Raw genomic sequence first — 26336 nt, 5'->3', positions numbered from 1 at the left:
ACTTAGTGAGCTTACTGCCCAAGCTATACGGCCGCTTTAGAACTCCAGCACCTGAGCCACCGTTTCATCTATCTTTATTAAGGCCTTTCGATTCATTTAAACACGTATGCGTTGCTGTTGAGGTTTTCTCGCTGTCGCTTGGAACCCAGGGCCACAGCACAACAACAACGGAGACGTCCGTGAGAAGAGCTACACCTCGACGCAGGAAAAGTATGTTCCGCTATTTCTTTTCGACCGCTCGGGCTGTCACTGTCGTCTCTAGTTAAATCTGCATGGCGTGTTTCTGCATAATTTACTTGTTCTGAAAGATCAAGGGAGTATGTTAGTTTCAGAATGTTTAAAATGCATTGTCAGATGTGTGGTTCGCACCCACGCTCCCTTACGGGAACCAGAGCTTAAATCTGGCGCCTTAGACCGCTCGGCCAATCTGACGTGCGAGGAAAGAGCTCCAGAGACTTCAATCTCTAGCAATATCTCAAAGAACCTCGCTGCGAAACCTGTTTCTTTTTTCGGTAGGATGGAATTATGTCAGTTTTAGAAAATTTAAGACGCAATGTCAGACGTGGCGTAGGAAATGCACCCTCCCTTTCGGGAAGCAATGTGGCGCGTTGGACCGCATTCTTCCGTCGTTTCCAGTTTGAACTGTAACTAGCAAAACTGTATTTAGTAATAGGAACATTTTCACAATGATGCAAAGAAAACTAGATATTAGCCAACGGCAAATAAGGCCGTTTCCTAGCAACAGCCACGCTGTGCATTACGCACTCGTGGGAAGCCAATGAAATACTTCCCGTGAGGCTCAAACTGTCGTCCTTCACTTTACAATACTTAGGCACTGCCCCGGTGGTACCGACGCGTACATACTGAAACGTCTTTGGATCGTCAGTGAGTACTTCATATTAGAAATTTCGTGTTCGCCCTGATGTGCATTAAAGGGCAGATTCTTCAGTAAAAGTTAGTTCTGCGCTCAGTTTCAGTATATGGCCCTAGCAGCACCAGGAAAACGGGTTCAGATGTGCTCGCCTTCCACTCGGCGTTGAGCGCCTACAGCGAGATTGCCTTCGGCCTCTGGCGCCAGGAGGGAAGGCGACACATCACGGCGCAAGCAGCGCGTAGCAGAAGGCGGTGGTGGTGTGTCGGTCAGCATGATTGCTTCCCAAGTAGCTGACCCGGGTTCGAAACCCGGACACCGCACGGAAGTTGTCTTCTTTACTCAGGAGAGTGTTTCCAACGCTCGCGATCGTCGAATTTCCGAATTGTCGTGTTACGAATGGTTTTCCTTCGCCACTCGTCCCGCTCCGCGTAGGCTAGTACGGATTGCAATTCACAGCATCGTGTGTCCCCATGTGTCGACTTGTCTCGACTTTGCTCGGCTGACGCGAAAGCTGACGCTTGCAAATGGGCGTATATGTAGAGGACAGGCGCTAGAAACGACTGGGAGAGACCAACTCGACAAACGCACAACGGACCCTTTCATTTGACTGTGGCCGCAGGTTCGCGAATTTGCGTCCCGAGAGGCAAGAGAGGGGTCAGCGTGCTGGACCGTATCATTACCTCGCAGCAACACCGAAAACTAAGGGAAAAGGCAAAATTAAAGAATCCAACAGCACGCAGACTTCCTAGTTAGCCACCGAGCCGTGTACTAAGCACGTAAAAACGCTGCTTAACTTCGGTGATCGGACGAGAACCCGTGTCGTCAGCGTGGCACACAAGTCGGCGAGAACGTTTCCAGACGTGCGGACATCCTAGTCCTTGTACAGATCACTTGGGATTTGCCTGGCAGTCTCTCGCGCTGCCTTTTAGGGAAGCAATATGGAATAGCCCTTGGTGGGATCTAACCCATAGCCTTCCCGTTGTTAGCATGATACACTAACTTAGTGAGCTTACTGCCCAAGCTATACGGCCGCTTCAGAACTCCAGCACCTGAGCCACCGTTTCATCTATCTTTATTAAGGCCTTTCGATTCATTTAAACACGTATGCGTTGCTGTTGAGGTTTTCTCGCTGTCGCTTGGAACCCAGGGCCACAGCACAACAACAACGGAGACGTCCGTGAGAAGAGCTACACCTCGACGCAGGAAAAGTATGTTCCGCTATTTCTTTTCGACCGCTCGGGCTGTCACTGTCGTCTCTAGTTAAATCTGCATGGCGTGTTTCTGCATAATTTACTTGTTCTGAAAGATCAAGGGAGTATGTTAGTTTCAGAATGTTTAAAATGCATTGTCAGATGTGTGGTTCGCACCCACGCTCCCTTACGGGAACCAGAGCTTAAATCTGGCGCCTTAGACCGCTCGGCCAAGCTGACGTGCGAGGAAAGAGCTCCAGAGACTTCAATCTCTAGCAATATCTCAAAGAACCTCGCTGCGAAACCTGTTTCTTTTTTCGGTAGGATGGAATTATGTCAGTTTTAGAAAATTTAAGACGCAATGTCAGACGTGGCGTAGGAAATGCACCCTCCCTTTCGGGAACCAATGTGGCGCGTTGGACCGCATTCTTCCGTCGTTTCCAGTTTGAACTGTAACTAGCAAAACTGTATTTAGTAATAGGAACATTTTCACAATGATGCAAAGAAAACTAGATATTAGCCAACGGCAAATAAGGCCGTTTCCTAGCAACAGCCACGCTGTGCATTACGCACTCGTGGGAAGCCAATGAAATGCTTCCCGTGAGGCTCAAACTGTCGTCCTTCACTTTACAATACTTAGGCACTGCCCCGGTGGTACCGACGCGTACATACTGAAACGTCTTTGGATCGTCAGTGAGTACTTCATATTAGAAATTTCGTGTTCGCCCTGATGTGCATTAAAGGGCAGATTCTTCAGTAAAAGTTAGTTCTGCGCTCAGTTTCAGTATATGGCCCTAGCAGCACCAGGAAAACGGGTTCAGATGTGCTCGCCTTCCACTCGGCGTTGAGCGCCTACAGCGAGATTGCCTTCGGCCTCTGGCGCCAGGAGGGAAGGCGACACATCACGGCGCAAGCAGCGCGTAGCAGAAGGCGGTGGTGGTGTGTCGGTCAGCATGATTGCTTCCCAAGTAGCTGACCCGGGTTCGAAACCCGGACACCGCACGGAAGTTGTCTTCTTTACTCAGGAGAGTGTTTCCAACGCTCGCGATCGTCGAATTTCCGAATTGTCGTGTTACGAATGGTTTTCCTTCGCCACTCGTCCCGCTCCGCGTAGGCTAGTACGGATTGCAATTCACAGCATCGTGTGTCCCCATGTGTCGACTTGTCTCGACTTTGCTCGGCTGACGCGAAAGCTGACGCTTGCAAATGGGCGTATATGTAGAGGACAGGCGCTAGAAACGACTGGGAGAGACCAACTCGACAAACGCACAACGGACCCTTTCATTTGACTGCGGCCGCAGGTTCGCGAATTTGCGTCCCGAGAGGCAAGAGAGGGGTCAGCGTGCTGGACCGTATCATTACCTCGCAGCAACACTGAAAACTAAGGGAAAAGGAAAATTAAAGAATCCAACAGCACGCAGACTTCCTAGTTAGCCACCGAGCCGTGTACTAAGCACGTAAAAACGCTGCTTAACTTCGGTGATCGGACGAGAACCCGTGTCGTCAGCGTGGCACACAAGTCGGCGAGAACGTTTCCAGACGTGCGGACATCCTAGTCCTTGTACAGATCACTTGGGATTTGCCTGGCAGTCTCTCGCGCTGCCTTTTAGGGAAGCAATATGGAATAGCCCTTGGTGGGATCTAACCCATAGCCTTCCCGTTGTTAGCATGACACACTAACTTAGTGAGCTTACTGCCCAAGCTATACGGCCGCTTTAGAACTCCAGCACCTGAGCCACCGTTTCATCTATCTTTATTAAGGCCTTTCGATTCATTTAAACACGTATGCGTTGCTGTTGAGGTTTTCTCGCTGTCGCTTGGAACCCAGGGCCACAGCACAACAACAACGGAGACGTCCGTGAGAAGAGCTACACCTCGACGCAGGAAAAGTATGTTCCGCTATTTCTTTTCGACCGCTCGGGCTGTCACTGTCGTCTCTAGTTAAATCTGCATGGCGTGTTTCTGCATAATTTACTTGTTCTGAAAGATCAAGGGAGTATGTTAGTTTCAGAATGTTTAAAATGCATTGTCAGATGTGTGGTTCGCACCCACGCTCCCTTACGGGAACCAGAGCTTAAATCTGGCGCCTTAGACCGCTCGGCCAATCTGACGTGCGAGGAAAGAGCTCCAGAGACTTCAATCTCTAGCAATATCTCAAAGAACCTCGCTGCGAAACCTGTTTCTTTTTTCGGTAGGATGGAACTATGTCAGTTTTAGAAAATTTAAGACGCAATGTCAGACGTGGCGTAGGAAATGCACCCTCCCTTTCGGGAAGCAATGTGGCGCGTTGGACCGCATTCTTCCGTCGTTTCCAGTTTGAACTGTAACTAGCAAAACTGTATTTAGTAATAGGAACATTTTCACAATGATGCAAAGAAAACTAGATATTAGCCAACGGCAAATAAGGCCGTTTCCTAGCAACAGCCACGCTGTGCATTACGCACTCGTGGGAAGCCAATGAAATACTTCCCGTGAGGCTCAAACTGTCGTCCTTCACTTTACAATACTTAGGCACTGCCCCGGTGGTACCGACGCGTACATACTGAAACGTCTTTGGATCGTCAGTGAGTACTTCATATTAGAAATTTCGTGTTCGCCCTGATGTGCATTAAAGGGCAGATTCTTCAGTAAAAGTTAGTTCTGCGCTCAGTTTCAGTATATGGCCCTAGCAGCACCAGGAAAACGGGTTCAGATGTGCTCGCCTTCCACTCGGCGTTGAGCGCCTACAGCGAGATTGCCTTCGGCCTCTGGCGCCAGGAGGGAAGGCGACACATCACGGCGCAAGCAGCGCGTAGCAGAAGGCGGTGGTGGTGTGTCGGTCAGCATGATTGCTTCCCAAGTAGCTGACCCGGGTTCGAAACCCGGACACCGCACGGAAGTTGTCTTCTTTACTCAGGAGAGTGTTTCCAACGCTCGCGATCGTCGAATTTCCGAATTGTCGTGTTACGAATGGTTTTCCTTCGCCACTCGTCCCGCTCCGCGTAGGCTAGTACGGATTGCAATTCACAGCATCGTGTGTCCCCATGTGTCGACTTGTCTCGACTTTGCTCGGCTGACGCGAAAGCTGACGCTTGCAAATGGGCGTATATGTAGAGGACAGGCGCTAGAAACGACTGGGAGAGACCAACTCGACAAACGCACAACGGACCCTTTCATTTGACTGTGGCCGCAGGTTCGCGAATTTGCGTCCCGAGAGGCAAGAGAGGGGTCAGCGTGCTGGACCGTATCATTACCTCGCAGCAACACCGAAAACTAAGGGAAAAGGCAAAATTAAAGAATCCAACAGCACGCAGACTTCCTAGTTAGCCACCGAGCCGTGTACTAAGCACGTAAAAACGCTGCTTAACTTCGGTGATCGGACGAGAACCCGTGTCGTCAGCGTGGCACACAAGTCGGCGAGAACGTTTCCAGACGTGCGGACATCCTAGTCCTTGTACAGATCACTTGGGATTTGCCTGGCAGTCTCTCGCGCTGCCTTTTAGGGAAGCAATATGGAATAGCCCTTGGTGGGATCTAACCCATAGCCTTCCCGTTGTTAGCATGATACACTAACTTAGTGAGCTTACTGCCCAAGCTATACGGCCGCTTCAGAACTCCAGCACCTGAGCCACCGTTTCATCTATCTTTATTAAGGCCTTTCGATTCATTTAAACACGTATGCGTTGCTGTTGAGGTTTTCTCGCTGTCGCTTGGAACCCAGGGCCACAGCACAACAACAACGGAGACGTCCGTGAGAAGAGCTACACCTCGACGCAGGAAAAGTATGTTCCGCTATTTCTTTTCGACCGCTCGGGCTGTCACTGTCGTCTCTAGTTAAATCTGCATGGCGTGTTTCTGCATAATTTACTTGTTCTGAAAGATCAAGGGAGTATGTTAGTTTCAGAATGTTTAAAATGCATTGTCAGATGTGTGGTTCGCACCCACGCTCCCTTACGGGAACCAGAGCTTAAATCTGGCGCCTTAGACCGCTCGGCCAAGCTGACGTGCGAGGAAAGAGCTCCAGAGACTTCAATCTCTAGCAATATCTCAAAGAACCTCGCTGCGAAACCTGTTTCTTTTTTCGGTAGGATGGAATTATGTCAGTTTTAGAAAATTTAAGACGCAATGTCAGACGTGGCGTAGGAAATGCACCCTCCCTTTCGGGAACCAATGTGGCGCGTTGGACCGCATTCTTCCGTCGTTTCCAGTTTGAACTGTAACTAGCAAAACTGTATTTAGTAATAGGAACATTTTCACAATGATGCAAAGAAAACTAGATATTAGCCAACGGCAAATAAGGCCGTTTCCTAGCAACAGCCACGCTGTGCATTACGCACTCGTGGGAAGCCAATGAAATGCTTCCCGTGAGGCTCAAACTGTCGTCCTTCACTTTACAATACTTAGGCACTGCCCCGGTGGTACCGACGCGTACATACTGAAACGTCTTTGGATCGTCAGTGAGTACTTCATATTAGAAATTTCGTGTTCGCCCTGATGTGCATTAAAGGGCAGATTCTTCAGTAAAAGTTAGTTCTGCGCTCAGTTTCAGTATATGGCCCTAGCAGCACCAGGAAAACGGGTTCAGATGTGCTCGCCTTCCACTCGGCGTTGAGCGCCTACAGCGAGATTGCCTTCGGCCTCTGGCGCCAGGAGGGAAGGCGACACATCACGGCGCAAGCAGCGCGTAGCAGAAGGCGGTGGTGGTGTGTCGGTCAGCATGATTGCTTCCCAAGTAGCTGACCCGGGTTCGAAACCCGGACACCGCACGGAAGTTGTCTTCTTTACTCAGGAGAGTGTTTCCAACGCTCGCGATCGTCGAATTTCCGAATTGTCGTGTTACGAATGGTTTTCCTTCGCCACTCGTCCCGCTCCGCGTAGGCTAGTACGGATTGCAATTCACAGCATCGTGTGTCCCCATGTGTCGACTTGTCTCGACTTTGCTCGGCTGACGCGAAAGCTGACGCTTGCAAATGGGCGTATATGTAGAGGACAGGCGCTAGAAACGACTGGGAGAGACCAACTCGACAAACGCACAACGGACCCTTTCATTTGACTGCGGCCGCAGGTTCGCGAATTTGCGTCCCGAGAGGCAAGAGAGGGGTCAGCGTGCTGGACCGTATCATTACCTCGCAGCAACACTGAAAACTAAGGGAAAAGGAAAATTAAAGAATCCAACAGCACGCAGACTTCCTAGTTAGCCACCGAGCCGTGTACTAAGCACGTAAAAACGCTGCTTAACTTCGGTGATCGGACGAGAACCCGTGTCGTCAGCGTGGCACACAAGTCGGCGAGAACGTTTCCAGACGTGCGGACATCCTAGTCCTTGTACAGATCACTTGGGATTTGCCTGGCAGTCTCTCGCGCTGCCTTTTAGGGAAGCAATATGGAATAGCCCTTGGTGGGATCTAACCCATAGCCTTCCCGTTGTTAGCATGATACACTAACTTAGTGAGCTTACTGCCCAAGCTATACGGCCGCTTCAGAACTCCAGCACCTGAGCCACCGTTTCATCTATCTTTATTAAGGCCTTTCGATTCATTTAAACACGTATGCGTTGCTGTTGAGGTTTTCTCGCTGTCGCTTGGAACCCAGGGCCACAGCACAACAACAACGGAGACGTCCGTGAGAAGAGCTACACCTCGACGCAGGAAAAGTATGTTCCGCTATTTCTTTTCGACCGCTCGGGCTGTCACTGTCGTCTCTAGTTAAATCTGCATGGCGTGTTTCTGCATAATTTACTTGTTCTGAAAGATCAAGGGAGTATGTTAGTTTCAGAATGTTTAAAATGCATTGTCAGATGTGTGGTTCGCACCCACGCTCCCTTACGGGAACCAGAGCTTAAATCTGGCGCCTTAGACCGCTCGGCCAAGCTGACGTGCGAGGAAAGAGCTCCAGAGACTTCAATCTCTAGCAATATCTCAAAGAACCTCGCTGCGAAACCTGTTTCTTTTTTCGGTAGGATGGAATTATGTCAGTTTTAGAAAATTTAAGACGCAATGTCAGACGTGGCGTAGGAAATGCACCCTCCCTTTCGGGAACCAATGTGGCGCGTTGGACCGCATTCTTCCGTCGTTTCCAGTTTGAACTGTAACTAGCAAAACTGTATTTAGTAATAGGAACATTTTCACAATGATGCAAAGAAAACTAGATATTAGCCAACGGCAAATAAGGCCGTTTCCTAGCAACAGCCACGCTGTGCATTACGCACTCGTGGGAAGCCAATGAAATGCTTCCCGTGAGGCTCAAACTGTCGTCCTTCACTTTACAATACTTAGGCACTGCCCCGGTGGTACCGACGCGTACATACTGAAACGTCTTTGGATCGTCAGTGAGTACTTCATATTAGAAATTTCGTGTTCGCCCTGATGTGCATTAAAGGGCAGATTCTTCAGTAAAAGTTAGTTCTGCGCTCAGTTTCAGTATATGGCCCTAGCAGCACCAGGAAAACGGGTTCAGATGTGCTCGCCTTCCACTCGGCGTTGAGCGCCTACAGCGAGATTGCCTTCGGCCTCTGGCGCCAGGAGGGAAGGCGACACATCACGGCGCAAGCAGCGCGTAGCAGAAGGCGGTGGTGGTGTGTCGGTCAGCATGATTGCTTCCCAAGTAGCTGACCCGGGTTCGAAACCCGGACACCGCACGGAAGTTGTCTTCTTTACTCAGGAGAGTGTTTCCAACGCTCGCGATCGTCGAATTTCCGAATTGTCGTGTTACGAATGGTTTTCCTTCGCCACTCGTCCCGCTCCGCGTAGGCTAGTACGGATTGCAATTCACAGCATCGTGTGTCCCCATGTGTCGACTTGTCTCGACTTTGCTCGGCTGACGCGAAAGCTGACGCTTGCAAATGGGCGTATATGTAGAGGACAGGCGCTAGAAACGACTGGGAGAGACCAACTCGACAAACGCACAACGGACCCTTTCATTTGACTGCGGCCGCAGGTTCGCGAATTTGCGTCCCGAGAGGCAAGAGAGGGGTCAGCGTGCTGGACCGTATCATTACCTCGCAGCAACACTGAAAACTAAGGGAAAAGGAAAATTAAAGAATCCAACAGCACGCAGACTTCCTAGTTAGCCACCGAGCCGTGTACTAAGCACGTAAAAACGCTGCTTAACTTCGGTGATCGGACGAGAACCCGTGTCGTCAGCGTGGCACACAAGTCGGCGAGAACGTTTCCAGACGTGCGGACATCCTAGTCCTTGTACAGATCACTTGGGATTTGCCTGGCAGTCTCTCGCGCTGCCTTTTAGGGAAGCAATATGGAATAGCCCTTGGTGGGATCTAACCCATAGCCTTCCCGTTGTTAGCATGACACACTAACTTAGTGAGCTTACTGCCCAAGCTATACGGCCGCTTCAGAACTCCAGCACCTGAGCCACCGTTTCATCTATCTTTATTAAGGCCTTTCGATTCATTTAAACACGTATGCGTTGCTGTTGAGGTTTTCTCGCTGTCGCTTGGAACCCAGGGCCACAGCACAACAACAACGGAGACGTCCGTGAGAAGAGCTACACCTCGACGCAGGAAAAGTATGTTCCGCTATTTCTTTTCGACCGCTCGGGCTGTCACTGTCGTCTCTAGTTAAATCTGCATGGCGTGTTTCTGCATAATTTACTTGTTCTGAAAGATCAAGGGAGTATGTTAGTTTCAGAATGTTTAAAATGCATTGTCAGATGTGTGGTTCGCACCCACGCTGCCTTACGGGAACCAGAGCTTAAATCTGGCGCCCTAGACCGCTCGGCCAATCTGACGTGCGAGGAAAGAGCTCCAGAGACTTCAATCTCTAGCAATATCTCAAAGAACCTCGCTGCGAAACCTGTTTCTTTTTTCGGTAGGATGGAATTATGTCAGTTTTAGAAAATTTAAGACGCAATGTCAGACGTGGCGTAGGAAATGCACCCTCCCTTTCGGGAACCAATGTGGCGCGTTGGACCGCATTCTTCCGTCGTTTCCAGTTTGAACTGTAACTAGCAAAACTGTATTTAGTAATAGGAACATTTTCACAATGATGCAAAGAAAACTAGATATTAGCCAACGGCAAATAAGGCCGTTTCCTAGCAACAGCCACGCTGTGCATTACGCACTCGTGGGAAGCCAATGATATACTTCCCGTGAGGCTCAAACTGTCGTCCTTCACTTTACAATACTTAGGCACTGCCCCGGTGGTACCGACGCGTACATACTGAAACGTCTTTGGATCGTCAGTGAGTACTTCATATTAGAAATTTCGTGTTCGCCCTGATGTGCATTAAAGGGCAGATTCTTCAGTAAAAGTTAGTTCTGCGCTCAGTTTCAGTATATGGCCCTAGCAGCACCAGGAAAACGGGTTCAGATGTGCTCGCCTTCCACTCGGCGTTGAGCGCCTACAGCGAGATTGCCTTCGGCCTCTGGCGCCAGGAGGGAAGGCGACACATCACGGCGCAAGCAGCGCGTAGCAGAAGGCGGTGGTGGTGTGTCGGTCAGCATGGTTGCTTCCCAAGTGGCTGGTCCGGGTTCGAAACCCGGACACCGCACGGAAGTTGTCTTCTTTACTCAGGAGAGTGTTTCCAACGCTCGCGATCGTCGAATTTCCCAACTGTCGTGTTACGAATGGTTTTCCTTCGCCACTCGTCCCGCTCCGCATAGGCTAGTGCAGATTGCAATTCACAGCATCGTGTGTCCCCATGTGTCGACTTGTCTCGACTTTGCTCGGCTGACGCGAAAGCTGACGCTTGCAAATGGGCGTATATGTAGAGGACAGGCGCTAGAAACGACTGGGAGAGACCAACTCGACAAACGCACAACGGACCCTTTCATTTGACTGTGGCCGCAGGTTCGCGAATTTGCGTCCCGAGAGGCAAGAGAGGGGTCAGCGTGCTGGACCGTATCATTACCTCGCAGCAACACCGAAAACTAAGGGAAAAGGAAAATTAAAGAATCCAACAGCACGCAGACTTCCTAGTTAGCCACCGAGCCGTGTACTAAGCACGTAAGATCGCTCCTTAACTTCGGTGATCGGACGAGAACCCGTGTCGTCAGCGTGGCACACAAGTCGGCGAGAACGTTTCCAGACGTGTGGACATCTTAGTCCTTGTACAGATCACTTGGGATTTGCCTGGCAGTCTCTCGCGCTGCCTTTTTGGGAAGCAATATGGAATAGCCCTTGGTGGGATCTAACCCATAGCCTTCCCGTTGTTAGCATGACACACTAACTTAGTGAGCTTACTGCCCACGCAATACGGCCGCTTCAGAACTCCAGCACCTGAGCCACCGTTTCATCTATCTTTAGTAAGGAATTTCGATTCATTTAAACACGTATGCGTTGCTGTTGAGGTTTTCTCGCTGTCGCTTGGAACTCAGGGCCACAGCACAACAACAACAGAGACGTCCGTGAGAAGAGCTACACCTCGACGCAGGAAAAGTATGTTCCGCTAAATCTTTTCGACCGCTCGGGCTGTCACTGTCGTCTCTAGTTAAATCTGCATGGCGTGTTTCTGCATAATTTACATGTTCTGAAAGATCAAGGGAGTATGTTAGTTTCAGAATGTTTAAAATGCATTGTCAGATGTGTGGTTCGAACCCACGCTCCCTTACGGGAACCAGAGCTTACGTCTGGCGCCTTAGACCGCTCGGCCAATCTGACGTGCGAGGAAAGAGCTCCAGAGACTTCAATCTCTAGCAATATCTCAAAGAACCTCGCTGCGAAACCTGTTTCTTTTTTCGGTAGGTTGGAATTATGTCAGTTTTAGAAAATTTAAGACGCAATGTCAGACGTGGCGCAGGAAATGCACCCTCCCTTTCGGGAACCATTGTGGCGCGTTGGACCGCATTCTTCCGTCGTTTCCAGTTTGAACTGTAACTAGCAAAACTGTATTTAGTAATAGGAGCATTTTCACAATGATGCAAAGAAAACTAGATATTAGCCAACGGCAAATAAGGCCGTTTCCTAGCAACAGCCACGCTGTTCATTACGCACTCGTGGGAAGCCAATGAAATACTTCCCGTGAGGCTCAAACTGTCGTCCTTCAATTTACAATACTTAGGCACTGCCCCGGTGGTACCGACGCGTACATACTGAAACGTCTTTGGATCGTCAGTGAGTACTTGATATTAGAAATTTCGTGTTCGCCCTGATGTGCATTAAAGGGCAGATTCTTCAGTAAAAGTTAGTTCTGCGCTCAGTTTCAGTATATGGCCCTAGCAGCACCAGGAAAACGGGTTCAGATGTGCTCGCCTTCCACTCGGCGTTGAGCGTCTACAGCGAGATTGCCTTCGGCCTCTGGCGCCAGGAGGGAAGGCGACACATCACGGCGCAAGCAGCGCGTAGCAGAAGGCGGTGGTGGTGTGTCGGTCAGCATGGTTGCTTCCCAAGTAGCTGGTCCGGGTTCGAAACCCGGACACCGCACGGAAGTTGTCTTCTTTACTCCGGAGAGTGTTTCCAACGCTCGCGATCGTCGAATTTCCCAACTGTCGTGTTACGAACGGTTTTCCTTCGCCACTCGTCCCGCTCCGCATAGGCTAGTGCAGATTGCAATTCACAGCATCGTGTGTCCCCATGTGTCGACTTGTCTCGACTTTGCTCGGCTGACGCGAAAGCTGACGCTTGCAAATGGGCGTATATGTAGAGGACAGGCGCTAGAAACGACTGGGAGAGACCAACTCGACAAACGCACAACGGACCCTTTCATTTGACTGTGGCCGCAGGTTCGCGAATTTGCGTCCCGAGAGGCAAGAGAGGGGTCAGCGTGCTGGACCGTATCATTACCTCGCAGCAACACCGAAAACTAAGGGAAAAGGAAAATTAAAGAATCCAACAGCACGCAGACTTCCTAGTTAGCCACCGAGCCGTGTACTAAGCACGTAAGATCGCTCCTTAACTTCGGTGATCGGACGAGAACCCGTGTCGTCAGCGTGGCACACAAGTCGGCGAGAACGTTTCCAGACGTGTGGACATCTTAGTCCTTGTACAGATCACTTGGGATTTGCCTGGCAGTCTCTCGCGCTGCCTTTTTGGGAAGCAATATGGAATAGCCCTTGGTGGGATCTAACCCATAGCCTTCCCGTTGTTAGCATGACACACTAACTTAGTGAGCTTACTGCCCACGCAATACGGCCGCTTCAGAACTCCAGCACCTGAGCCACCGTTTCATCTATCTTTAGTAAGGAATTTCGATTCATTTAAACACGTATGCGTTGCTGTTGAGGTTTTCTCGCTGTCGCTTGGAACTCAGGGCCACAGCACAACAACAACAGAGACGTCCGTGAGAAGAGCTACACCTCGACGCAGGAAAAGTATGTTCCGCTAAATCTTTTCGACCGCTCGGGCTGTCACTGTCGTCTCTAGTTAAATCTGCATGGCGCGTTTCTGCATAATTTACATGTTCTGAAAGATCAAGGGAGTATGTTAGTTTCAGAATGTTTAAAATGCATTGTCAGATGTGTGGTTCGAACCCACGCTCCCTTACGGGAACCAGAGCTTACGTCTGGCGCCTTAGACCGCTCGGCCAATCTGACGTGCGAGGAAAGAGCTCCAGAGACTTCAATCTCTAGCAATATCTCAAAGAACCTCGCTGCGAAACCTGTTTCTTTTTTCGGTAGGTTGGAATTATGTCAGTTTTAGAAAATTTAAGACGCAATGTCAGACGTGGCGCAGGAAATGCACCCTCCCTTTCGGGAACCATTGTGGCGCGTTGGACCGCATTCTTCCGTCGTTTCCAGTTTGAACTGTAACTAGCAAAACTGTATTTAGTAATAGGAGCATTTTCACAATGATGCAAAGAAAACTAGATATTAGCCAACGGCAAATAAGGCCGTTTCCTAGCAACAGCCACGCTGTTCATTACGCACTCGTGGGAAGCCAATGAAATACTTCCCGTGAGGCTCAAACTGTCGTCCTTCAATTTACAATACTTAGGCACTGCCCCGGTGGTACCGACGCGTACATACTGAAACGTCTTTGGATCGTCAGTGAGTACTTGATATTAGAAATTTCGTGTTCGCCCTGATGTGCATTAAAGGGCAGATTCTTCAGTAAAAGTTAGTTCTGCGCTCAGTTTCAGTATATGGCCCTAGCAGCACCAGGAAAACGGGTTCAGATGTGCTCGCCTTCCACTCGGCGTTGAGCGCCTACAGCGAGATTGCCTTCGGCCTCTGGCGCCAGGAGGGAAGGCGACACATCACGGCGCAAGCAGCGCGTAGCAGAAGGCGGTGGTGGTGTGTCGGTCAGCATGGTTGCTTCCCAAGTGGCTGGTCCGGGTTCGAAACCCGGACACCGCACGGAAGTTGTCTTCTTTACTCAGGAGAGTGTTTCCAACGCTCGCGATCGTCGAATTTCCCAACTGTCGTGTTACGAATGGTTTTCCTTCGCCACTCGTCCCGCTCCGCATAGGCTAGTGCAGATTGCAATTCACAGCATCGTGTGTCCCCATGTGTCGACTTGTCTCGACTTTGCTCGGCTGACGCGAAAGCTGACGCTTGCAAATGGGCGTATATGTAGAGGACAGGCGCTAGAAACGACTGGGAGAGACCAACTCGACAAACGCACAACGGACCCTTTCATTTGACTGTGGCCGCAGGTTCGCGAATTTGCGTCCCGAGAGGCAAGAGAGGGGTCAGCGTGCTGGACCGTATCATTACCTCGCAGCAACACCGAAAACTAAGGGAAAAGGAAAATTAAAGAATCCAACAGCACGCAGACTTCCTAGTTAGCCACCGAGCCGTGTACTAAGCACGTAAGATCGCTCCTTAACTTCGGTGATCGGACGAGAACCCGTGTCGTCAGCGTGGCACACAAGTCGGCGAGAACGTTTCCAGACGTGTGGACATCTTAGTCCTTGTACAGATCACTTGGGATTTGCCTGGCAGTCTCTCGCGCTGCCTTTTTGGGAAGCAATATGGAATAGCCCTTGGTGGGATCTAACCCATAGCCTTCCCGTTGTTAGCATGACACACTAACTTAGTGAGCTTACTGCCCACGCAATACGGCCGCTTCAGAACTCCAGCACCTGAGCCACCGTTTCATCTATCTTTAGTAAGGAATTTCGATTCATTTAAACACGTATGCGTTGCTGTTGAGGTTTTCTCGCTGTCGCTTGGAACTCAGGGCCACAGCACAACAACAACAGAGACGTCCGTGAGAAGAGCTACACCTCGACGCAGGAAAAGTATGTTCCGCTAAATCTTTTCGACCGCTCGGGCTGTCACTGTCGTCTCTAGTTAAATCTGCATGGCGTGTTTCTGCATAATTTACATGTTCTGAAAGATCAAGGGAGTATGTTAGTTTCAGAATGTTTAAAATGCATTGTCAGATGTGTGGTTCGAACCCACGCTCCCTTACGGGAACCAGAGCTTACGTCTGGCGCCTTAGACCGCTCGGCCAATCTGACGTGCGAGGAAAGAGCTCCAGAGACTTCAATCTCTAGCAATATCTCAAAGAACCTCGCTGCGAAACCTGTTTCTTTTTTCGGTAGGTTGGAATTATGTCAGTTTTAGAAAATTTAAGACGCAATGTCAGACGTGGCGCAGGAAATGCACCCTCCCTTTCGGGAACCATTGTGGCGCGTTGGACCGCATTCTTCCGTCGTTTCCAGTTTGAACTGTAACTAGCAAAACTGTATTTAGTAATAGGAGCATTTTCACAATGATGCAAAGAAAACTAGATATTAGCCAACGGCAAATAAGGCCGTTTCCTAGCAACAGCCACGCTGTTCATTACGCACTCGTGGGAAGCCAATGAAATACTTCCCGTGAGGCTCAAACTGTCGTCCTTCAATTTACAATACTTAGGCACTGCCCCGGTGGTACCGACGCGTACATACTGAAACGTCTTTGGATCGTCAGTGAGTACTTGATATTAGAAATTTCGTGTTCGCCCTGATGTGCATTAAAGGGCAGATTCTTCAGTAAAAGTTAGTTCTGCGCTCAGTTTCAGTATATGGCCCTAGCAGCACCAGGAAAACGGGTTCAGATGTGCTCGCCTTCCACTCGGCGTTGAGCGTCTACAGCGAGATTGCCTTCGGCCTCTGGCGCCAGGAGGGAAGGCGACACATCACGGCGCAAGCAGCGCGTAGCAGAAGGCGGTGGTGGTGTGTCGGTCAGCATGGTTGCTTCCCAAGTAGCTGGTCCGGGTTCGAAACCCGGACACCGCACGGAAGTTGTCTTCTTTACTCCGGAGAGTGTTTCCAACGCTCGCGATCGTCGAATTTCCCAACTGTCGTGTTACGAACGGTTTTCCTTCGCCACTCGTCCCGCTCCGCATAGGCTAGTGCAGATTGCAATTCACAGCATCGTGTGTCCCCATGTGTCGACTTGTCTCGACCTTGCTCGGCTGACGCGAAAGCTGACGCTTGCAAATGGGCGTATATGTAGAGGACAGGCGCTAGAAACGACTGGGAGAGACCAACTCGACAAACGCACAACGGACCCTTTCATTTGACTGTGGCCGCAGGTTCGCGAATTTGCGTCCCGAGAGGCAAGAGAGGGGTCAGCGTGCTGGACCGTATCATTACCTCGCAGCAACACCGAAAACTAAGGGAAAAGGAAAATTAAAGAATCCAACAGCACGCAGACTTCCTAGTTAGCCACCGAGCCGTGTACTAAGCACGTAAGATCGCTCCTTAACTTCGGTGATCGGACGAGAACCCGTGTCGTCAGCGTGGCACACAAGTCGGCGAGAACGTTTCCAGACGTGTGGACATCTTAGTCCTTGTACAGATCACTTGGGATTTGCCTGGCAGTCTCTCGCGCTGCCTTTTTGGGAAGCAATATGGAATAGCCCTTGGTGGGATCTAACCCATAGCCTTCCCGTTGTTAGCATGACACACTAACTTAGTGAGCTTACTGCCCACGCAATACGGCCGCTTCAGAACTCCAGCACCTGAGCCACCGTTTCATCTATCTTTAGTAAGGAATTTCGATTCATTTAAACACGTATGCGTTGCTGTTGAGGTTTTCTCGCTGTCGCTTGGAACTCAGGGCCACAGCACAACAACAACAGAGACGTCCGTGAGAAGAGCTACACCTCGACGCAGGAAAAGTATGTTCCGCTAAATCTTTTCGACCGCTCGGGCTGTCACTGTCGTCTCTAGTTAAATCTGCATGGCGTGTTTCTGCATAATTTACATGTTCTGAAAGATCAAGGGAGTATGTTAGTTTCAGAATGTTTAAAATGCATTGTCAGATGTGTGGTTCGAACCCACGCTCCCTTACGGGAACCAGAGCTTACGTCTGGCGCCTTAGACCGCTCGGCCAATCTGACGTGCGAGGAAAGAGCTCCAGAGACTTCAATCTCTAGCAATATCTCAAAGAACCTCGCTGCGAAACCTGTTTCTTTTTTCGGTAGGATGGAATTATGTCAGTTTTAGAAAATTTAAGACGCAATGTCAGACGTGGCGCAGGAAATGCACCCTCCCTTTCGGGAACCATTGTGGCGCGTTGGACCGCATTCTTCCGTCGTTTCCAGTTTCAACTGTAACTAGCAAAACTGTATTTAGTAATAGGAGCATTTTCACAATGATGCAAAGAAAACTAGATATTAGCCAACGGCAAATAAGGCCGTTTCCTAGCAACAGCCACGCTGTTCATTACGCACTCGTGGGAAGCCAATGAAATACTTCCCGTGAGGCTCAAACTGTCGTCCTTCAATTTACAATACTTAGGCACTGCCCCGGTGGTACCGACGCGTACATACTGAAACGTCTTTGGATCGTCAGTGAGTACTTGATATTAGAAATTTCGTGTTCGCCCTGATGTGCATTAAAGGGCAGATTCTTCAGTAAAAGTTAGTTCTGCGCTCAGTTTCAGTATATGGCCCTAGCAGCACCAGGAAAACGGGTTCAGATGTGCTCGCCTTCCACTCGGCGTTGAGCGTCTACAGCGAGATTGCCTTCGGCCTCTGGCGCCAGGAGGGAAGGCGACACATCACGGCGCAAGCAGCGCGTAGCAGAAGGCGGTGGTGGTGTGTCGGTCAGCATGGTTGCTTCCCAAGTAGCTGGTCCGGGTTCGAAACCCGGACACCGCACGGAAGTTGTCTTCTTTACTCCGGAGAGTGTTTCCAACGCTCGCGATCGTCGAATTTCCCAACTGTCGTGTTACGAACGGTTTTCCTTCGCCACTCGTCCCGCTCCGCATAGGCTAGTGCAGATTGCAATTCACAGCATCGTGTGTCCCCATGTGTCGACTTGTCTCGACTTTGCTCGGCTGACGCGAAAGCTGACGCTTGCAAATGGGCGTATATGTAGAGGACAGGCGCTAGAAACGACTGGGAGAGACCAACTCGACAAACGCACAACGGACCCTTTCATTTGACTGTGGCCGCAGGTTCGCGAATTTGCGTCCCGAGAGGCAAGAGAGGGGTCAGCGTGCTGGACCGTATCATTACCTCGCAGCAACACCGAAAACTAAGGGAAAAGGAAAATTAAAGAATCCAACAGCACGCAGACTTCCTAGTTAGCCACCGAGCCGTGTACTAAGCACGTAAGATCGCTCCTTAACTTCGGTGATCGGACGAGAACCCGTGTCGTCAGCGTGGCACACAAGTCGGCGAGAACGTTTCCAGACGTGTGGACATCTTAGTCCTTGTACAGATCACTTGGGATTTGCCTGGCAGTCTCTCGCGCTGCCTTTTTGGGAAGCAATATGGAATAGCCCTTGGTGGGATCTAACCCATAGCCTTCCCGTTGTTAGCATGACACACTAACTTAGTGAGCTTACTGCCCACGCAATACGGCCGCTTCAGAACTCCAGCACCTGAGCCACCGTTTCATCTATCTTTAGTAAGGAATTTCGATTCATTTAAACACGTATGCGTTGCTGTTGAGGTTTTCTCGCTGTCGCTTGGAACTCAGGGCCACAGCACAACAACAACAGAGACGTCCGTGAGAAGAGCTACACCTCGACGCAGGAAAAGTATGTTCCGCTAAATCTTTTCGACCGCTCGGGCTGTCACTGTCGTCTCTAGTTAAATCTGCATGGCGTGTTTCTGCATAATTTACATGTTCTGAAAGATCAAGGGAGTATGTTAGTTTCAGAATGTTTAAAATGCATTGTCAGATGTGTGGTTCGAACCCACGCTCCCTTACGGGAACCAGAGCTTACGTCTGGCGCCTTAGACCGCTCGGCCAATCTGACGTGCGAGGAAAGAGCTCCAGAGACTTCAATCTCTAGCAATATCTCAAAGAACCTCGCTGCGAAACCTGTTTCTTTTTTCGGTAGGATGGAATTATGTCAGTTTTAGAAAATTTAAGACGCAATGTCAGACGTGGCGCAGGAAATGCACCCTCCCTTTCGGGAACCATTGTGGCGCGTTGGACCGCATTCTTCCGTCGTTTCCAGTTTGAACTGTAACTAGCAAAACTGTATTTAGTAATAGGAGCATTTTCACAATGATGCAAAGAAAACTAGATATTAGCCAACGGCAAATAAGGCCGTTTCCTAGCAACAGCCACGCTGTTCATTACGCACTCGTGGGAAGCCAATGAAATACTTCCCGTGAGGCTCAAACTGTCGTCCTTCAATTTACAATACTTAGGCACTGCCCCGGTGGTACCGACGCGTACATACTGAAACGTCTTTGGATCGTCAGTGAGTACTTGATATTAGAAATTTCGTGTTCGCCCTGATGTGCATTAAAGGGCAGATTCTTCAGTAAAAGTTAGTTCTGCGCTCAGTTTCAGTATATGGCCCTAGCAGCACCAGGAAAACGGGTTCAGATGTGCTCGCCTTCCACTCGGCGTTGAGCGTCTACAGCGAGATTGCCTTCGGCCTCTGGCGCCAGGAGGGAAGGCGACACATCACGGCGCAAGCAGCGCGTAGCAGAAGGCGGTGGTGGTGTGTCGGTCAGCATGGTTGCTTCCCAAGTAGCTGGTCCGGGTTCGAAACCCGGACACCGCACGGAAGTTGTCTTCTTTACTCCGGAGAGTGTTTCCAACGCTCGCGATCGTCGAATTTCCCAACTGTCGTGTTACGAACGGTTTTCCTTCGCCACTCGTCCCGCTCCGCATAGGCTAGTGCAGATTGCAATTCACAGCATCGTGTGTCCCCATGTGTCGACTTGTCTCGACTTTGCTCGGCTGACGCGAAAGCTGACGCTTGCAAATGGGCGTATATGTAGAGGACAGGCGCTAGAAACGACTGGGAGAGACCAACTCGACAAACGCACAACGGACCCTTTCATTTGACTGTGGCCGCAGGTTCGCGAATTTGCGTCCCGAGAGGCAAGAGAGGGGTCAGCGTGCTGGACCGTATCATTACCTCGCAGCAACACCGAAAACTAAGGGAAAAGGAAAATTAAAGAATCCAACAGCACGCAGACTTCCTAGTTAGCCACCGAGCCGTGTACTAAGCACGTAAGATCGCTCCTTAACTTCGGTGATCGGACGAGAACCCGTGTCGTCAGCGTGGCACACAAGTCGGCGAGAACGTTTCCAGACGTGTGGACATCTTAGTCCTTGTACAGATCACTTGGGATTTGCCTGGCAGTCTCTCGCGCTGCCTTTTTGGGAAGCAATATGGAATAGCCCTTGGTGGGATCTAACCCATAGCCTTCCCGTTGTTAGCATGACACACTAACTTAGTGAGCTTACTGCCCACGCAATACGGCCGCTTCAGAACTCCAGCACCTGAGCCACCGTTTCATCTATCTTTAGTAAGGAATTTCGATTCATTTAAACACGTATGCGTTGCTGTTGAGGTTTTCTCGCTGTCGCTTGGAACTCAGGGCCACAGCACAACAACAACAGAGACGTCCGTGAGAAGAGCTACACCTCGACGCAGGAAAAGTATGTTCCGCTAAATCTTTTCGACCGCTCGGGCTGTCACTGTCGTCTCTAGTTAAATCTGCATGGCGTGTTTCTGCATAATTTACATGTTCTGAAAGATCAAGGGAGTATGTTAGTTTCAGAATGTTTAAAATGCATTGTCAGATGTGTGGTTCGAACCCACGCTCCCTTACGGGAACCAGAGCTTACGTCTGGCGCCTTAGACCGCTCGGCCAATCTGACGTGTGAGGAAAGAGCTCCAGAGACTTCAATCTCTAGCAATATCTCAAAGAACCTCGCTGCGAAACCTGTTTCTTTTTTCGGTAGGATGGAATTATGTCAGTTTTAGAAAATTTAAGACGCAATGTCAGACGTGGCGCAGGAAATGCACCCTCCCTTTCGGGAACCATTGTGGCGCGTTGGACCGCATTCTTCCGTCGTTTCCAGTTTGAACTGTAACTAGCAAAACTGTATTTAGTAATAGGAGCATTTTCACAATGATGCAAAGAAAACTAGATATTAGCCAACGGCAAATAAGGCCGTTTCCTAGCAACAGCCACGCTGTTCATTACGCACTCGTGGGAAGCCAATGAAATACTTCCCGTGAGGCTCAAACTGTCGTCCTTCAATTTACAATACTTAGGCACTGCCCCGGTGGTACCGACGCGTACATACTGAAACGTCTTTGGATCGTCAGTGAGTACTTCATATTAGAAATTTCGTGTTCGCCCTGATGTGCATTAAAGGGCAGATTCTTCAGTAAAAGTTAGTTCTGCGCTCAGTTTCAGTATATGGCCCTAGCAGCACCAGGAAAACGGGTTCAGATGTGCTCGCCTTCCACTCGGCGTTGAGCGTCTACAGCGAGCTTGCCTTCGGCCTCTGGCGCCAGGAGGGAAGGCGACACATCACGGCGCAAGCAGCGCGTAGCAGAAGGCGGTGGTGGTGTGTCGGTCAGCATGGTTGCTTCCCAAGTAGCTGGTCCGGGTTCGAAACCCGGACACCGCACGGAAGTTGTCTTCTTTACTCCGGAGAGTGTTTCCAACGCTCGCGATCGTCGAATTTCCCAACTGTCGTGTTACGAACGGTTTTCCTTCGCCACTCGTCCCGCTCCGCATAGGCTAGTGCAGATTGCAATTCACAGCATCGTGTGTCCCCATGTGTCGACTTGTCTCGACTTTGCTCGGCTGACGCGAAAGCTGACGCTTGCAAATGGGCGTATATGTAGAGGACAGGCGCTAGAAACGACTGGGAGAGACCAACTCGACAAACGCACCGCACAACGGACCCTTTCATTTGACTGTGGCCGCAGGTTCGCGAATTTGCGTCCCGAGAGGCAAGAGAGGGGTCAGCGTGCTGGACCGTATCATTACCTCGCAGCAACACCGAAAACTAAGGGAAAAGGAAAATTAAAGAATCCAACAGCACGCAGACTTCCTAGTTAGCCACCGAGCCGTGTACTAAGCACGTAAGATCGCTCCTTAACTTCGGTGATCGGACGAGAACCCGTGTCGTCAGCGTGGCACACAAGTCGGCGAGAACGTTTCCAGACGTGTGGACATCTTAGTCCTTGTACAGATCACTTGGGATTTGCCTGGCAGTCTCTCGCGCTGCCTTTTTGGGAAGCAATATGGAATAGCCCTTGGTGGGATCTAACCCATAGCCTTCCCGTTGTTAGCATGACACACTAACTTAGTGAGCTTACTGCCCACGCAATACGGCCGCTTCAGAACTCCAGCACCTGAGCCACCGTTTCATCTATCTTTAGTAAGGAATTTCGATTCATTTAAACACGTATGCGTTGCTGTTGAGGTTTTCTCGCTGTCGCTTGGAACTCAGGGCCACAGCACAACAACAACAGAGACGTCCGTGAGAAGAGCTACACCTCGACGCAGGAAAAGTATGTTCCGCTAAATCTTTTCGACCGCTCGGGCTGTCACTGTCGTCTCTAGTTAAATCTGCATGGCGTGTTTCTGCATAATTTACATGTTCTGAAAGATCAAGGGAGTATGTTAGTTTCAGAATGTTTAAAATGCATTGTCAGATGTGTGGTTCGAACCCACGCTCCCTTACGGGAACCAGAGCTTACGTCTGGCGCCTTAGACCGCTCGGCCAATCTGACGTGTGAGGAAAGAGCTCCAGAGACTTCAATCTCTAGCAATATCTCAAAGAACCTCGCTGCGAAACCTGTTTCTTTTTTCGGTAGGATGGAATTATGTCAGTTTTAGAAAATTTAAGACGCAATGTCAGACGTGGCGCAGGAAATGCACCCTCCCTTTCGGGAACCATTGTGGCGCGTTGGACCGCATTCTTCCGTCGTTTCCAGTTTGAACTGTAACTAGCAAAACTGTATTTAGTAATAGGAGCATTTTCACAATGATGCAAAGAAAACTAGATATTAGCCAACGGCAAATAAGGCCGTTTCCTAGCAACAGCCACGCTGTTCATTACGCACTCGTGGGAAGCCAATGAAATACTTCCCGTGAGGCTCAAACTGTCGTCCTTCAATTTACAATACTTAGGCACTGCCCCGGTGGTACCGACGCGTACATACTGAAACGTCTTTGGATCGTCAGTGAGTACTTCATATTAGAAATTTCGTGTTCGCCCTGATGTGCATTAAAGGGCAGATTCTTCAGTAAAAGTTAGTTCTGCGCTCAGTTTCAGTATATGGCCCTAGCAGCACCAGGAAAACGGGTTCAGATGTGCTCGCCTTCCACTCGGCGTTGAGCGTCTACAGCGAGCTTGCCTTCGGCCTCTGGCGCCAGGAGGGAAGGCGACACATCACGGCGCAAGCAGCGCGTAGCAGAAGGCGGTGGTGGTGTGTCGGTCAGCATGGTTGCTTCCCAAGTAGCTGGTCCGGGTTCGAAACCCGGACACCGCACGGAAGTTGTCTTCTTTACTCCGGAGAGTGTTTCCAACGCTCGCGATCGTCGAATTTCCCAACTGTCGTGTTACGAACGGTTTTCCTTCGCCACTCGTCCCGCTCCGCATAGGCTAGTGCAGATTGCAATTCACAGCATCGTGTGTCCCCATGTGTCGACTTGTCTCGACTTTGCTCGGCTGACGCGAAAGCTGACGCTTGCAAATGGGCGTATATGTAGAGGACAGGCGCTAGAAACGACTGGGAGAGACCAACTCGACAAACGCACCGCACAACGGACCCTTTCATTTGACTGTGGCCGCAGGTTCGCGAATTTGCGTCCCGAGAGGCAAGAGAGGGGTCAGCGTGCTGGACCGTATCATTACCTCGCAGCAACACCGAAAACTAAGGGAAAAGGAAAATTAAAGAATCCAACAGCACGCAGACTTCCTAGTTAGCCACCGAGCCGTGTACTAAGCACGTAAGATCGCTCCTTAACTTCGGTGATCGGACGAGAACCCGTGTCGTCAGCGTGGCACACAAGTCGGCGAGAACGTTTCCAGACGTGTGGACATCTTAGTCCTTGTACAGATCACTTGGGATTTGCCTGGCAGTCTCTCGCGCTGCCTTTTTGGGAAGCAATATGGAATAGCCCTTGGTGGGATCTAACCCATAGCCTTCCCGTTGTTAGCATGACACACTAACTTAGTGAGCTTACTGCCCACGCAATACGGCCGCTTCAGAACTCCAGCACCTGAGCCACCGTTTCATCTATCTTTAGTAAGGAATTTCGATTCATTTAAACACGTATGCGTTGCTGTTGAGGTTTTCTCGCTGTCGCTTGGAACTCAGGGCCACAGCACAACAACAACAGAGACGTCCGTGAGAAGAGCTACACCTCGACGCAGGAAAAGTATGTTCCGCTAAATCTTTTCGACCGCTCGGGCTGTCACTGTCGTCTCTAGTTAAATCTGCATGGCGTGTTTCTGCATAATTTACATGTTCTGAAAGATCAAGGGAGTATGTTAGTTTCAGAATGTTTAAAATGCATTGTCAGATGTGTGGTTCGAACCCACGCTCCCTTACGGGAACCAGAGCTTACGTCTGGCGCCTTAGACCGCTCGGCCAATCTGACGTGCGAGGAATGAGCTCCAGAGACTTCAATCTCTAGCAATATCTCAAAGAACCTCGCTGCGAAACCTGTTTCTTTTTTCGGTAGGATGGAATTATGTCAGTTTTAGAAAATTTAAGACGCAATGTCAGACGTGGCGCAGGAAATGCACCCTCCCTTTCGGGAACCATTGTGGCGCGTTGGACCGCATTCTTCCGTCGTTTCCAGTTTCAACTGTAACTAGCAAAACTGTATTTAGTAATAGGAGCATTTTCACAATGATGCAAAGAAAACTAGATATTAGCCAACGGCAAATAAGGCCGTTTCCTAGCAACAGCCACGCTGTTCATTACGCACTCGTGGGAAGCCAATGAAATACTTCCCGTGAGGCTCAAACTGTCGTCCTTCAATTTACAATACTTAGGCACTGCCCCGGTGGTACCGACGCGTACATACTGAAACGTCTTTGGATCGTCAGTGAGTACTTCATATTAGAAATTTCGTGTTCGCCCTGATGTGCATTAAAGGGCAGATTCTTCAGTAAAAGTTAGTTCTGCGCTCAGTTTCAGTATATGGCCCTAGCAGCACCAGGAAAACGGGTTCAGATGTGCTCGCCTTCCACTCGGCGTTGAGCGTCTACAGCGAGATTGCCTTCGGCCTCTGGCGCCAGGAGGGAAGGCGACACATCACGGCGCAAGCAGCGCGTAGCAGAAGGCGGTGGTGGTGTGTCGGTCAGCATGGTTGCTTCCCAAGTAGCTGGTCCGGGTTCGAAACCCGGACACCGCACGGAAGTTGTCTTCTTTACTCCGGAGAGTGTTTCCAACGCTCGCGATCGTCGAATTTCCCAACTGTCGTGTTACGAACGGTTTTCCTTCGCCACTCGTCCCGCTCCGCATAGGCTAGTGCAGATTGCAATTCACAGCATCGTGTGTCCCCATGTGTCGACTTGTCTCGACTTTGCTCGGCTGACGCGAAAGCTGACGCTTGCAAATGGGCGTATATGTAGAGGACAGGCGCTAGAAACGACTGGGAGAGACCAACTCGACAAACGCACCGCACAACGGACCCTTTCATTTGACTGTGGCCGCAGGTTCGCGAATTTGCGTCCCGAGAGGCAAGAGAGGGGTCAGCGTGCTGGACCGTATCATTACCTCGCAGCAACACCGAAAACTAAGGGAAAAGGAAAATTAAAGAATCCAACAGCACGCAGACTTCCTAGTTAGCCACCGAGCCGTGTACTAAGCACGTAAGATCGCTCCTTAACTTCGGTGATCGGACGAGAACCCGTGTCGTCAGCGTGGCACACAAGTCGGCGAGAACGTTTCCAGACGTGTGGACATCTTAGTCCTTGTACAGATCACTTGGGATTTGCCTGGCAGTCTCTCGCGCTGCCTTTTTGGGAAGCAATATGGAATAGCCCTTGGTGGGATCTAACCCATAGCCTTCCCGTTGTTAGCATGACACACTAACTTAGTGAGCTTACTGCCCACGCAATACGGCCGCTTCAGAACTCCAGCACCTGAGCCACCGTTTCATCTATCTTTAGTAAGGAATTTCGATTCATTTAAACACGTATGCGTTGCTGTTGAGGTT

The 26336-nt window shown here is 50.2% G+C and overlaps 10 non-coding genes across 10 annotated transcripts; all 10 read right to left on the bottom strand.

Annotated features, from left to right (window-relative positions):
• Positions 1-348: 348 nt before the first annotated feature.
• On the bottom strand, positions 349-432 carry Trnal-uaa. The gene has a single exon. It is a non-coding gene; the product is annotated as a tRNA-Leu (tRNA).
• A 3659-nt stretch (positions 433-4091) lies between these two features.
• Trnal-uaa lies at positions 4092-4175 on the bottom strand. The gene has a single exon. It is a non-coding gene; the product is annotated as a tRNA-Leu (tRNA).
• A 7401-nt stretch (positions 4176-11576) lies between these two features.
• Trnal-uaa lies at positions 11577-11660 on the bottom strand. The gene has a single exon. It is a non-coding gene; the product is annotated as a tRNA-Leu (tRNA).
• A 1787-nt stretch (positions 11661-13447) lies between these two features.
• On the bottom strand, positions 13448-13531 carry Trnal-uaa. Its single transcript has one exon. It is a non-coding gene; the product is annotated as a tRNA-Leu (tRNA).
• Positions 13532-15318: 1787 nt separating this feature from the next.
• On the bottom strand, positions 15319-15402 carry Trnal-uaa. Its single transcript has one exon. It is a non-coding gene; the product is annotated as a tRNA-Leu (tRNA).
• Positions 15403-17189: 1787 nt separating this feature from the next.
• Trnal-uaa lies at positions 17190-17273 on the bottom strand. The gene has a single exon. It is a non-coding gene; the product is annotated as a tRNA-Leu (tRNA).
• A 1787-nt stretch (positions 17274-19060) lies between these two features.
• Positions 19061-19144, bottom strand: Trnal-uaa. Its single transcript has one exon. It is a non-coding gene; the product is annotated as a tRNA-Leu (tRNA).
• Positions 19145-20931: 1787 nt separating this feature from the next.
• Positions 20932-21015, bottom strand: Trnal-uaa. The gene has a single exon. It is a non-coding gene; the product is annotated as a tRNA-Leu (tRNA).
• A 1792-nt stretch (positions 21016-22807) lies between these two features.
• Trnal-uaa lies at positions 22808-22891 on the bottom strand. Its single transcript has one exon. It is a non-coding gene; the product is annotated as a tRNA-Leu (tRNA).
• Positions 22892-24683: 1792 nt separating this feature from the next.
• On the bottom strand, positions 24684-24767 carry Trnal-uaa. Its single transcript has one exon. It is a non-coding gene; the product is annotated as a tRNA-Leu (tRNA).
• Positions 24768-26336: the final 1569 nt, after the last annotated feature.

Source organism: Schistocerca americana, chromosome 7 (assembly GCF_021461395.2).
Source record: "Schistocerca americana isolate TAMUIC-IGC-003095 chromosome 7, iqSchAmer2.1, whole genome shotgun sequence".
In the NCBI taxonomy this organism is placed as follows: Eukaryota; Metazoa; Arthropoda; class Insecta; order Orthoptera; family Acrididae; genus Schistocerca; species Schistocerca americana.
Note: the sequence above shows the minus strand (reverse complement) of the source record. Positions and strands in the feature narration are given on the sequence as shown.